Source organism: Maniola jurtina, chromosome 12 (genome assembly GCF_905333055.1).
Source record: "Maniola jurtina chromosome 12, ilManJurt1.1, whole genome shotgun sequence".
Classification (NCBI taxonomy): Eukaryota; Metazoa; Arthropoda; class Insecta; order Lepidoptera; family Nymphalidae; genus Maniola; species Maniola jurtina.
Genome location: NC_060040.1, coordinates 8657756 through 8667172, shown reverse-complemented (window position 1 = coordinate 8667172; position 9417 = coordinate 8657756). Strand labels below are relative to the sequence as shown.

General features: G+C 37.3%; 1 long non-coding RNA gene across 1 annotated transcript; it reads right to left on the bottom strand.

The window, feature by feature from the left end:
• Nucleotides 1-871: 871 nt before the first annotated feature.
• Nucleotides 872-5116, bottom strand: LOC123870151. Its single transcript, XR_006797019.1, has 3 exons — nt 5058-5116; nt 4721-4726; nt 872-884 (listed from the first exon to the last, which is right to left on the bottom strand). It is a non-coding gene; the product is annotated as an uncharacterized LOC123870151 (long non-coding RNA).
• Between the last annotated feature and the right edge of the window lie 4301 nt (nt 5117-9417).

Below are 9417 nucleotides of genomic sequence, written 5' to 3'. Positions count from 1 at the left end.
ATGTTTATTTATTTTAATGCATTTTGGGTTTATCGTGCAAAATGTCGAAAAAAATATCACAGTACGGAACCCTCGGTACGCGGGTCTGACTCGCACCTGGCCAGTTTTTATAACGTTATTATCCTTGCCTTATTACGGCAACAATTTGCGTAATCAATACCTAGTTATTGCATGTCTAGACTCTAGACTCCCAATTACTAGACATAATAGACGGTAGGGGTAGCAAAATGATTTACTTTAAATATTAACAAGTACGAAAATCTTCGTGTACAACTTGTTATTCGTAGGTGTACAAAGTATAATATTCGAAATGACTTAAGGCTGAGCACACACGATTTTAACATTGGCGGCTAACGATTCTTTGACTACATCTTCTCATTATAATGCTGAATCAGGTGGCTAATGTAGGACTCTACCTTCTTATCGACTATTTAGTTTAGTCAGATACTCAATTAAATTAAATGCACCTATAAACTGCTATTTTGAAAAAACATCCAAAAATCGTGTTCTATCAATCTGTCAAAATAAATACGATACTGTGGATAATTCTGTTTCTTTTTCTATTTTACTTACACAATCTCCAAATTAAACTGAAATGACAGATCAAAATGTAAATGTATATTCTTGCCGGAAATGGATAGCACTAGATTTAAACCTGTTAATTTTATTTCGTTAAGATAAAGATCGTTTAAAACTGAGTCCAAAGGTCATGACTTGAATCACTGAATACAAAGTTTAACTCATTTCCAAGCAAGAAGGCTTAGAACTGTGCTAAAATTGAGTCCAAACTTGTGTCCAAGGTTTCTGATTTCAACCAAAACGGTACAATTAGTGTAAAGTTTTAACGTTTTTCATTCAGTTTTTGGTGCTCATGTAAAATTTTGCTTCACGCATACACCGCCGTTTTATACGTCAGCTCCTCAATGGTATTTTAGACCATGGTACTTTAGGTATGAAGCTGCATTAAAATGAATGCATTCATTAGCACTCACGTCGCACTTAGCTCTGTTCGCCTTATGTAAGTTGGTCTAAGCAGTGTTTATTCATGCACGCACTTGATAAACATTTACTAATATCGTAACAAGCGCCTTTGCATTGTATTAGCTGTTAGACTACTTATAATGTCAATATCTATGCGGCAATGCATATTTCATAGTCTGCCTATAGTTTGAATTTGAACGGAGCGACAATATTTTTATTTTACGCTTACCTATCAATAATTTCAATAGCTAATTTTTAATTACTACTAATTAGAAAAAAATATACACTCAATTTATTCATTTACAAGAAAATAATTTTCTTATTTTAAATCTTATTTGTTTTTTAATTCTAATAAAATATTTTTTATTTACTTTTTTTTATTTTCCTCTAATTCATAATGTTCTTGCCTTGTAAATTGTCTGACCTATCTAAAATTTTAGTTTACCACTATTTATTTTGGTTTAAAGTGACAGGAAACACAGGCATCGGAAGCGTATTTCAAACCTACAGCGGTACGCGTTAGAAACCAGGAAACAAACGCTTTGTACTTCGTGGGCTTACCGCTATAGGTACAAAGTAATATGTCCATTCTCGTGTTATAATATTAAGTCGGTTTTATCGCATATCGATCACGTATTTCTGGCCATACCACAAGCATAAACCGTGAATGTCCACTTTCATCGTGTCTTGAACTTTTTAGTGACATTATCCACTATAGTCCACTACGCTGTCCAAGTGCGGGCTGGCAGACTTGGCAGATTTTTGGAAAAATTATGGGTAACTAACTCTCAGGCATGCAGATTTCTCACGTCGTTTCTGTTCTTCGTTAAAAGCATGCTACTTTTCATTGCTAAAAATCTGGTCAAGTTTGAGTCGGACTCGCACACGTGAGTTCCGTACCGTCGCTCGTACAAGAAGTAGCAGTTTTTTTTTGTCATATAATCACAAATTCACGGTTTTCGTATTTTTCCCTTTACTTGTGATATTTAACGCATTAGTACCTACCTACCTGCCTTTCTCTTTGAACTAAGACCTAGGTCAACGGGGAGTTCCCGGCAGGTTTTGATTTCCTTGACGGGTCTTAACAGACAGACAGATAGACAGACAATTCTATTAAATAGAAATAATATTAAATAGAATATTTAGGAATAATATTAAATAGAATATTTAATAGAAAGATGTTATTCTGCGAGGGTTCCGTTTTTCATTCGAACGTAGAAAACCCTAAAACAGCCACTCAATATTAGATAGGTACATACTACATATCTAAGACATTTCAATGCTCGTCTGTTACTTCTTACCCTGTACCTACTTTTATAGTATTGCGCAAATAACGTTCCCGTATCTCTATTCCAAACATAACGTCACGGATTCTAACTTATTTGCAACAAAACAATGCTAACTGTAAAAGCCTCGTTGCGACATACAATATCTCCAACAAAGCTGTGTCCTACGTAATCGCAATCACGGTCAGCGCAGGTGCGGGAGGTGGGGGGAGCGGGTAGAGGCAAGGGAGGGGGGAGCGGTTCATTCATCAAGCTCCATAAGGCTCTAAACCTAATTCGACACAAGCAACCTCGCAACATCCGCTCTTGCAAAACATTATTTCATTCATAACTTCGGTGTGTGCTGGGTTTACACTGCGCGGTAATAATTTAAGTTGTTTCAGTTGTCGTACAACTTTTCGCTACTAATTAAGACTTGACTTACTACGGTGATAATTCACGATCAAAGTTACCATCAAGTTTGTTAGTTTGGTGGGAGGTTTCGGCCACCCTACCGGCAAAACCGTGCCGTCAGGCGATTTAGCGTTGCGGTACGATGCCGTGTAGAAGGTTTGCCCGCTTCCATCTGAGACTGCATTATTACTTACCACCAGGTGAGATTGCAGTCAAGGGCTTGAGGTCAACTTGATGAATAAAAAAAACGAAAGCGGTAGCAAGTTGTGCAAGTTGACATTCTATGTCTGTGCTTTCATGTAAAACTTTAAGCAACTCATATTTCGCAGCTTTTAAACGTTTGGCTGGGTTTAGCTTAAAAAATGACAATATAATAACAAACACTTGCACCTTGAGAATCGATGTTTAATTTGAAAATAAAAGAAAATTGTGAAGGATTTTGCTGGAAATCATTAATTGCAGGAATTAACCGTCATTGCCTAATTAATAGTTAACATTAGGTATACAAAGACAAAGAAGTGGTGATAACCTAGTGGTTAAGACGTTGGGCTCCTATTTTGGGGTGTAAAGGGGTCGTTGGTTAAATCCTGGGCACCCGCTTCTAACCTTTCGTAGTTATGTGTATTTTAAGCAATTCAATATCACTTGCTTTAACGGTGAAGAAAAACATGTAACTACCAATGCCTGAAAATTCTCCATAATGTTCTCAATGTGTGAAGTCTGCCAATCTGCACTTAGCCAGCATGGTGGACTATGGCCAAACCTATCGCGTTCTGAAAGAGACCCAGGCTCAGTAGTGCACTCATCTCGACCCATCACCGGGTCAATGATGATGATGATGATAGGAAAAATGGGTGGTATTTGCATAGACCTACGATTTTTCGCTACGCTCAATTTGTATACTTTAGCACTCGCACTTGAAGGTATAGTTTGGTAGTTATTACTCCTCTCTTTCTCTTTCCAGTATTTCCTTCATTTCTGAAGATCGTGGTCCTGGTGTTCTTACAACCTCGTGCGGATTAATTGCTTCCATCGGCTTCTATCGGAGGCTACTCTTGCAATTGTGTGAAATTTGCACTTGGAGCCCCCCAGCCTGTATGCCCATCTGGTATTACTCTGATTCATGCCCATATTACTCTTATCACTTGTCAAAAGTAATGTCCTAGATTAACAATTATCTTTTGAAAATCGAATTAAGTTAACAGGTGCCTTTTTAATATGATTTAATAAACTTTGTTTGGATCTAGTATGACCGCAGCCGAAGTTGTGACTGCGCCCACGCGGCAGTCGGCGAAGGAAAATAACATTTGAGCTGATGACATCAGCGTGCGCCGCGCCCGCTACCGCACGGACGCATAACCGCTAAGAGCGCACGCGCACCATCATTCATGAAAAATCCTGGAATGCACATATTATCATCCTTTTTATTCGAAAAAAATAATCAAATAAAATGACTTCCAAAACCACTACGAAGTAAAAAATAATTTTTGTTTCTACACGTGTATGCAATTTTTTTTTTCTGAGTAGTGGGTTTGGAAGTCGGTTTTTAAAGCTTTTTCGTGTACCTAGTAAGTGGTCATTGTTTGAGTGGGTGTTGACGACCTCCCTGGCGCAATGGTAAGCGCTGTGGCCTTATAGCGGCAGATCTCGGGTTCGATTCCCGGCAGAGATTTAGAATTTTACAATTTCTAAATTTCTAGTCTGGTCTGGTGAGAGGCTTCGGCCGTGGCTAGTTACCACGGTGCCGAGAAGAAATTTATCGTTCTGATACGATGCCGAATAGAAACCAAAGGGTAATTAATACAAATAAAAACTGCCATAGCCCATGCAAGTTAGCCCGCTTCCATCTTAGATTACATCATTATTTCCACCACGTGAGATTGCAGTGAAGGGCTATAACTTCTAACTGAATAAAACAAAAAAAACTTAGGTACTATTTTGTAGTATAGGTACAAGATTTTTTTTCTTTCAAATATATACCTACATAAAAACTGTAAGTATGTTAAATTTCTAATGTAAGTAGGTACACTACAAAACTCCACTCTACCAACACCATTAACAGTTATCTAAATGAAAGCTAATATACCCCGAGCTCAGTTACAATTTGTTAACGCTTACTCCAATAAATAAAAACATTATAAAGAGGCTTTTAGGGATAGTCTCATGCCATAGACAAAACGTCTCACTGTCCGGCGAAAGACAATCCGTCCGATGAAAGGAACGACGCTATCCCTAAATCAACGTCAAATTACCACCTCTTAATCTTTTGTAGACATTGAAATGGACATATACAAGTACGCTGGATAAGGTGCGCTGAACAGAAAGACAATATTTTGTTGTGCAGATTCGAAGCACCCCATCGAGAGTACCGGGAATTTAAATTGAAGACTATATCACATGGTCTTCGTGTTAACACTATGTTGATAGTTGGCTCATCACTAACATATTTTAGTCCCATGTAGGTACTTACTTACGCTCACATTAGTCAAAATGGTGAAAATCAAGTTGCTCCAAAAATAGGTCGGCAATTACAAGTCCAGTGTACTTATAGAGGTCAGTGTTCAGCTATTCGGTTACACGCACGTGTTCTCTCATAGTCATACGGGCAATGAGTCGCACGAGTGAAATACTGACACTTTAGGCCAAGATTGCCGTATAAATCTGACGTTTGAGAAATTTTACATGTCTCTGTTAGTAATACGAGTCGACAAAGTGCCATATTATTTCACTATTACCTGAATACATTACAGCGTCGTAAATGGTGCCCATTTTATTTTCTATTTAAAAGCCTATTTATTTGGGTTTATGGTATAGGAAAGGCTTTTAAATTAATTTCGTTAAGGGTACACGTCACACACGCATCTCCATACAAACGTATTACGCTGATGCGCTGACTATTATGTTAAATACGTTGTTCGAGATCTAAAACAAAGTCAAGTATCAATATTTATCTCTTGATCATTTTTTATGCCCGAAAATGATATTTATTTTGAAAGATACACTTGAAATATCTCTATTTTAGGGGATGCGCAAAACAAAATTGCAAAACTCTCAACTCGCAACATAAATGTGTTAGGTTTGTACTAATATTGATTGGTTTTCAAAATTATAACGTAATGCCAAACATTGATTTGTGTGGTAAAATATCGTCCATCTCACTTTTGAGTACTTATGTCCCGCCCGAATTCGAACGACCATGGAGACCATTTTTAAGACTCTATTTTAAAAGTTGAGACGTAAGTTTTAACGTGTGCTTATCGAAGCTCTATATTAGGTATTACTGCGCATCATAGATAATGAAAAACATAACCACTTGTTTTTAAAATACGAAAACAAACGCTCAGTTGAAGTGTTCGGGAATAGGATCTTTACTCAAAAATCGAAACGAGTGTCCTATATGAACCATGCGTTGAGAAATTTGACATGTCTTTGTTAACATACGTGAGGTAATAGGTATCGGCAAAGTTAACGTTATTACCCGAACAGAGTGCGACGTCGTAAATGGTCTATTCTTTTGACCAATAATTCTTCAACAACGCCACGAATTATGGTCCCTTTTTGGGTTTTATAACGACAAATTCGTTAATTTCGAAAGGTGGGAAATAAAATCTAATTGTGTGCGCGCTCAAAGCGATTATGCAACGAGATTGGTTGGGAGTATCGGAGATCGTTGGCACTTAAGGCTTTATAGACAATAAAGCGGACAAGTGTAATGGGTTCTGCGGGCAGTCAGCCTATAAGACGGGCCAGGGGTCACCCGTTGAAAGACACCGGAGCGTGCGATGACGATTGGGAATTCGCCATTTGCATAAATGAAAATGCCATCAGCTTGGAAGATGTGCCTTTGAAGTAAACATGGAAAACTACACATAGCCTGCATATACCTATTTTTAGCTAGCTGACTTGGCTTTACTGAACGGCGGTGGAGAGAGCTATGCTTGGACTTTGGATCAAGTCAGAAACGAAGAGATCTGTGGGAGACCTAGAGTAACCGACACAGCTCAGCGGGTTGTGAAGCTGGCAATTATAGGCAGGGCACATATTCCGAAAAACCGATAAACCTAAGAGTGTGTGAGAGTACTGGAATGGTGACCTAGCCAGTTGGAAGATTCGCCACTAAGTGGGCAGACGACTTCAAACGAATCAAAGGGAGCCGCTGGGCTCAGGCGGCCCAAGGTTTCATATACCTATTATTTAAGTATTTAAGTACTTGTATGTATCTATTATATCTGTTAAGTCTATTGTAATATAAAGTTTACCTGGCGCTTAGCAAAAATGTTGTGGACGCTAGTTATTGATATACATATCGGTCATATAATAGTTTGTAAGTTAGTATATTTAAAATGTTAAATATGTATATTGTTAGCGTTTCTTAGTAAAAAAAATAAAAAAAAAGACTGTGTCCCGTGGAAGTTACTACATGAGATCTATGTCCAGCAGTGGACGTCTATAATTGGTTGATTATAATGATGATGACATAGATTCACAAGGGTGGAGATTTCTTAAAAACCTTTTTTAGTACGTAGTCTATGTTTTAGAGAACATCTGCACGCAAAATCTCAAGTTTCTAAACTCAGATATTTGAGCTGTAAATGTACGTTTATATGTTGTTAGAATCACTGAGTAACCAGGTTTGGTATAGCATTTAAATAATTTAAGATTAATGCAATCGCTACCACATGAATACAACAATGTTTAAGATCTCTCTAAAAGAGGAATACGTATCTCAGCATTAACGCGTTCGACGGCCAACTGGGTTGCACTAAGGTTAGTATTAGAAAGCTTGCTTTTGTTAGTTGATTTCTAGTAAACCCTTTATGATGCCAGCGAAAACGGTAGTGCGCTATTATATACGATCATCGTTCCGTATTGCTTTCGATAAAAGGAGTTAAAAGGCCATCCACTGGTTTAATGCGGGGATAATACTTAAATATTATCTAGTAGTGACGTTGGTAGTAGAAAATGGAAACCGTAGCGTCAGTGAAATTGAATAGAATAAGTACTTTGACTGACTTACAAATCTTTTTTTATTTAAATATCTAAAGTATTAAAACTAAGCTTCCATCATTAGGGTCCACAAACCTCGAAAAGAGTACTTAGGGGTTAACTTCAAAGTTTTGCACAACGTTGCATTTTTTTTAGCGTGTTTTCATATGCTTTGATTATTTGAATTATTATACTAATTATTTTGTTAAATATTGTCATACTTATCTACACTATTCTACGACTTCTTTCTGATATATAAAAGGTATGTCTACGTTGTAATAAATTAATCCCAATCTCAATTATAAATAGAATTTACAAAGGCTGTAAGCCGCCCAATTAAATTCTAATGATTGCTTTTACAGTAAACAACACACGAAAACAAGCTTAAATAGTACCTACCGACTAATAGTAACGACTTTCAGTTTCTGATAAAAATTGTGTATCTAATAGGTATCTTATGTATACCTACCATGTTTATATGAAACACACTCAGAAGTTATGTAATTAGGTGTAAAATGTAGGTATTTAAAGCTCAAATTTTCTGGGTCTTAAAAATCCACTTACCTACTCGTGAGTAGGCAGAAAATGCCTTAATAGTTGAAATTCCTCTCAAATGTAAATGGTGGACTGAAATCTGTAAGATCCCTCCCGTTAAGTAGTCCCTTAAGTAAAATAAACGCTTAGTTGTAAGGGAAAAGGCTATTATTTTTAACAAGAAAAACATCATCAACAATTATAAAATTAAAAAAGTTTAGGCGTTAGTTTTGGTACCTATCTAAAATAGATGGAGCTAAAATTGAAGAGGATTTTGATTATCTCGGCTCCAAGACGTTGATTGCTAGTGAAGATAATTGTTGGCTAAACAAAGCGTTGAGCGTATGACGGGCGAGCGCATGCGCCCGCGGGCGAATGGGAATGGCCATTTGTATGGGAAACACAATAACGTATGCGAGCTGCGTACACATTTAAATGGCTTTTACCCCGATTTATTTATGAATATAATCAAATTACGGAGAACTCTCAGGCATGCAGGTTTCCTCACGATGTTTTCCTTCACGGTTAAAGCAAGTGATATTTAATCGCTTAGCTCCGAAAACTTACAGGTTCATGCCAGGGATCGATCCCCAATCCTCCGAATAGGAAGCGCGCGTTTTAACTAGGCTTCTTAAAGGTGCGTGAAGTGTGTCAACCTGCACTTGGTCAGCGTGGTGGACTATGGCCAAGCCCTTCTTATTCTGAGAGGATACCCGTGCTCAGTAGTTAGCCAGCGATGGGTATAGTGATAGGTATAAGGATAATGATGATGATGATGATGATGATGATAAAATTTCATATCTCAGTTAATAATTTTTATTTTAAAATAAAAACTATATTAAAAACTATTGCACACAGAAAAAATACATACAGAAACATAAATACAGAAGAAACTATATAAGATGGTGCAAAGCCGGCCTTATTGCTATAGCAACTGACTATTATGAACTGCTATTACTTTTATCTAAAGAATAAAGAGGTTTCAACAGTTTTACATAGCAAATCTGACAAAACGTCAAATTTTTTCCTCAGATAAAAGTTATTTGATGATAGGAAAATCGGCCCAAGTATGAAAAAATCGTCTTATCTGAGAACTTCCGTGGCGTGCACTGCGTAAGTGCTACCCGTGCGAAGCCAGGACGGATTGTTAGTACTTTATAATGCAGCGGTTGTAGAGATAGTAACCTAAGTAACACACACAGGCATCTGTCCATTAGACGGCATAAGTGCAGTTAAT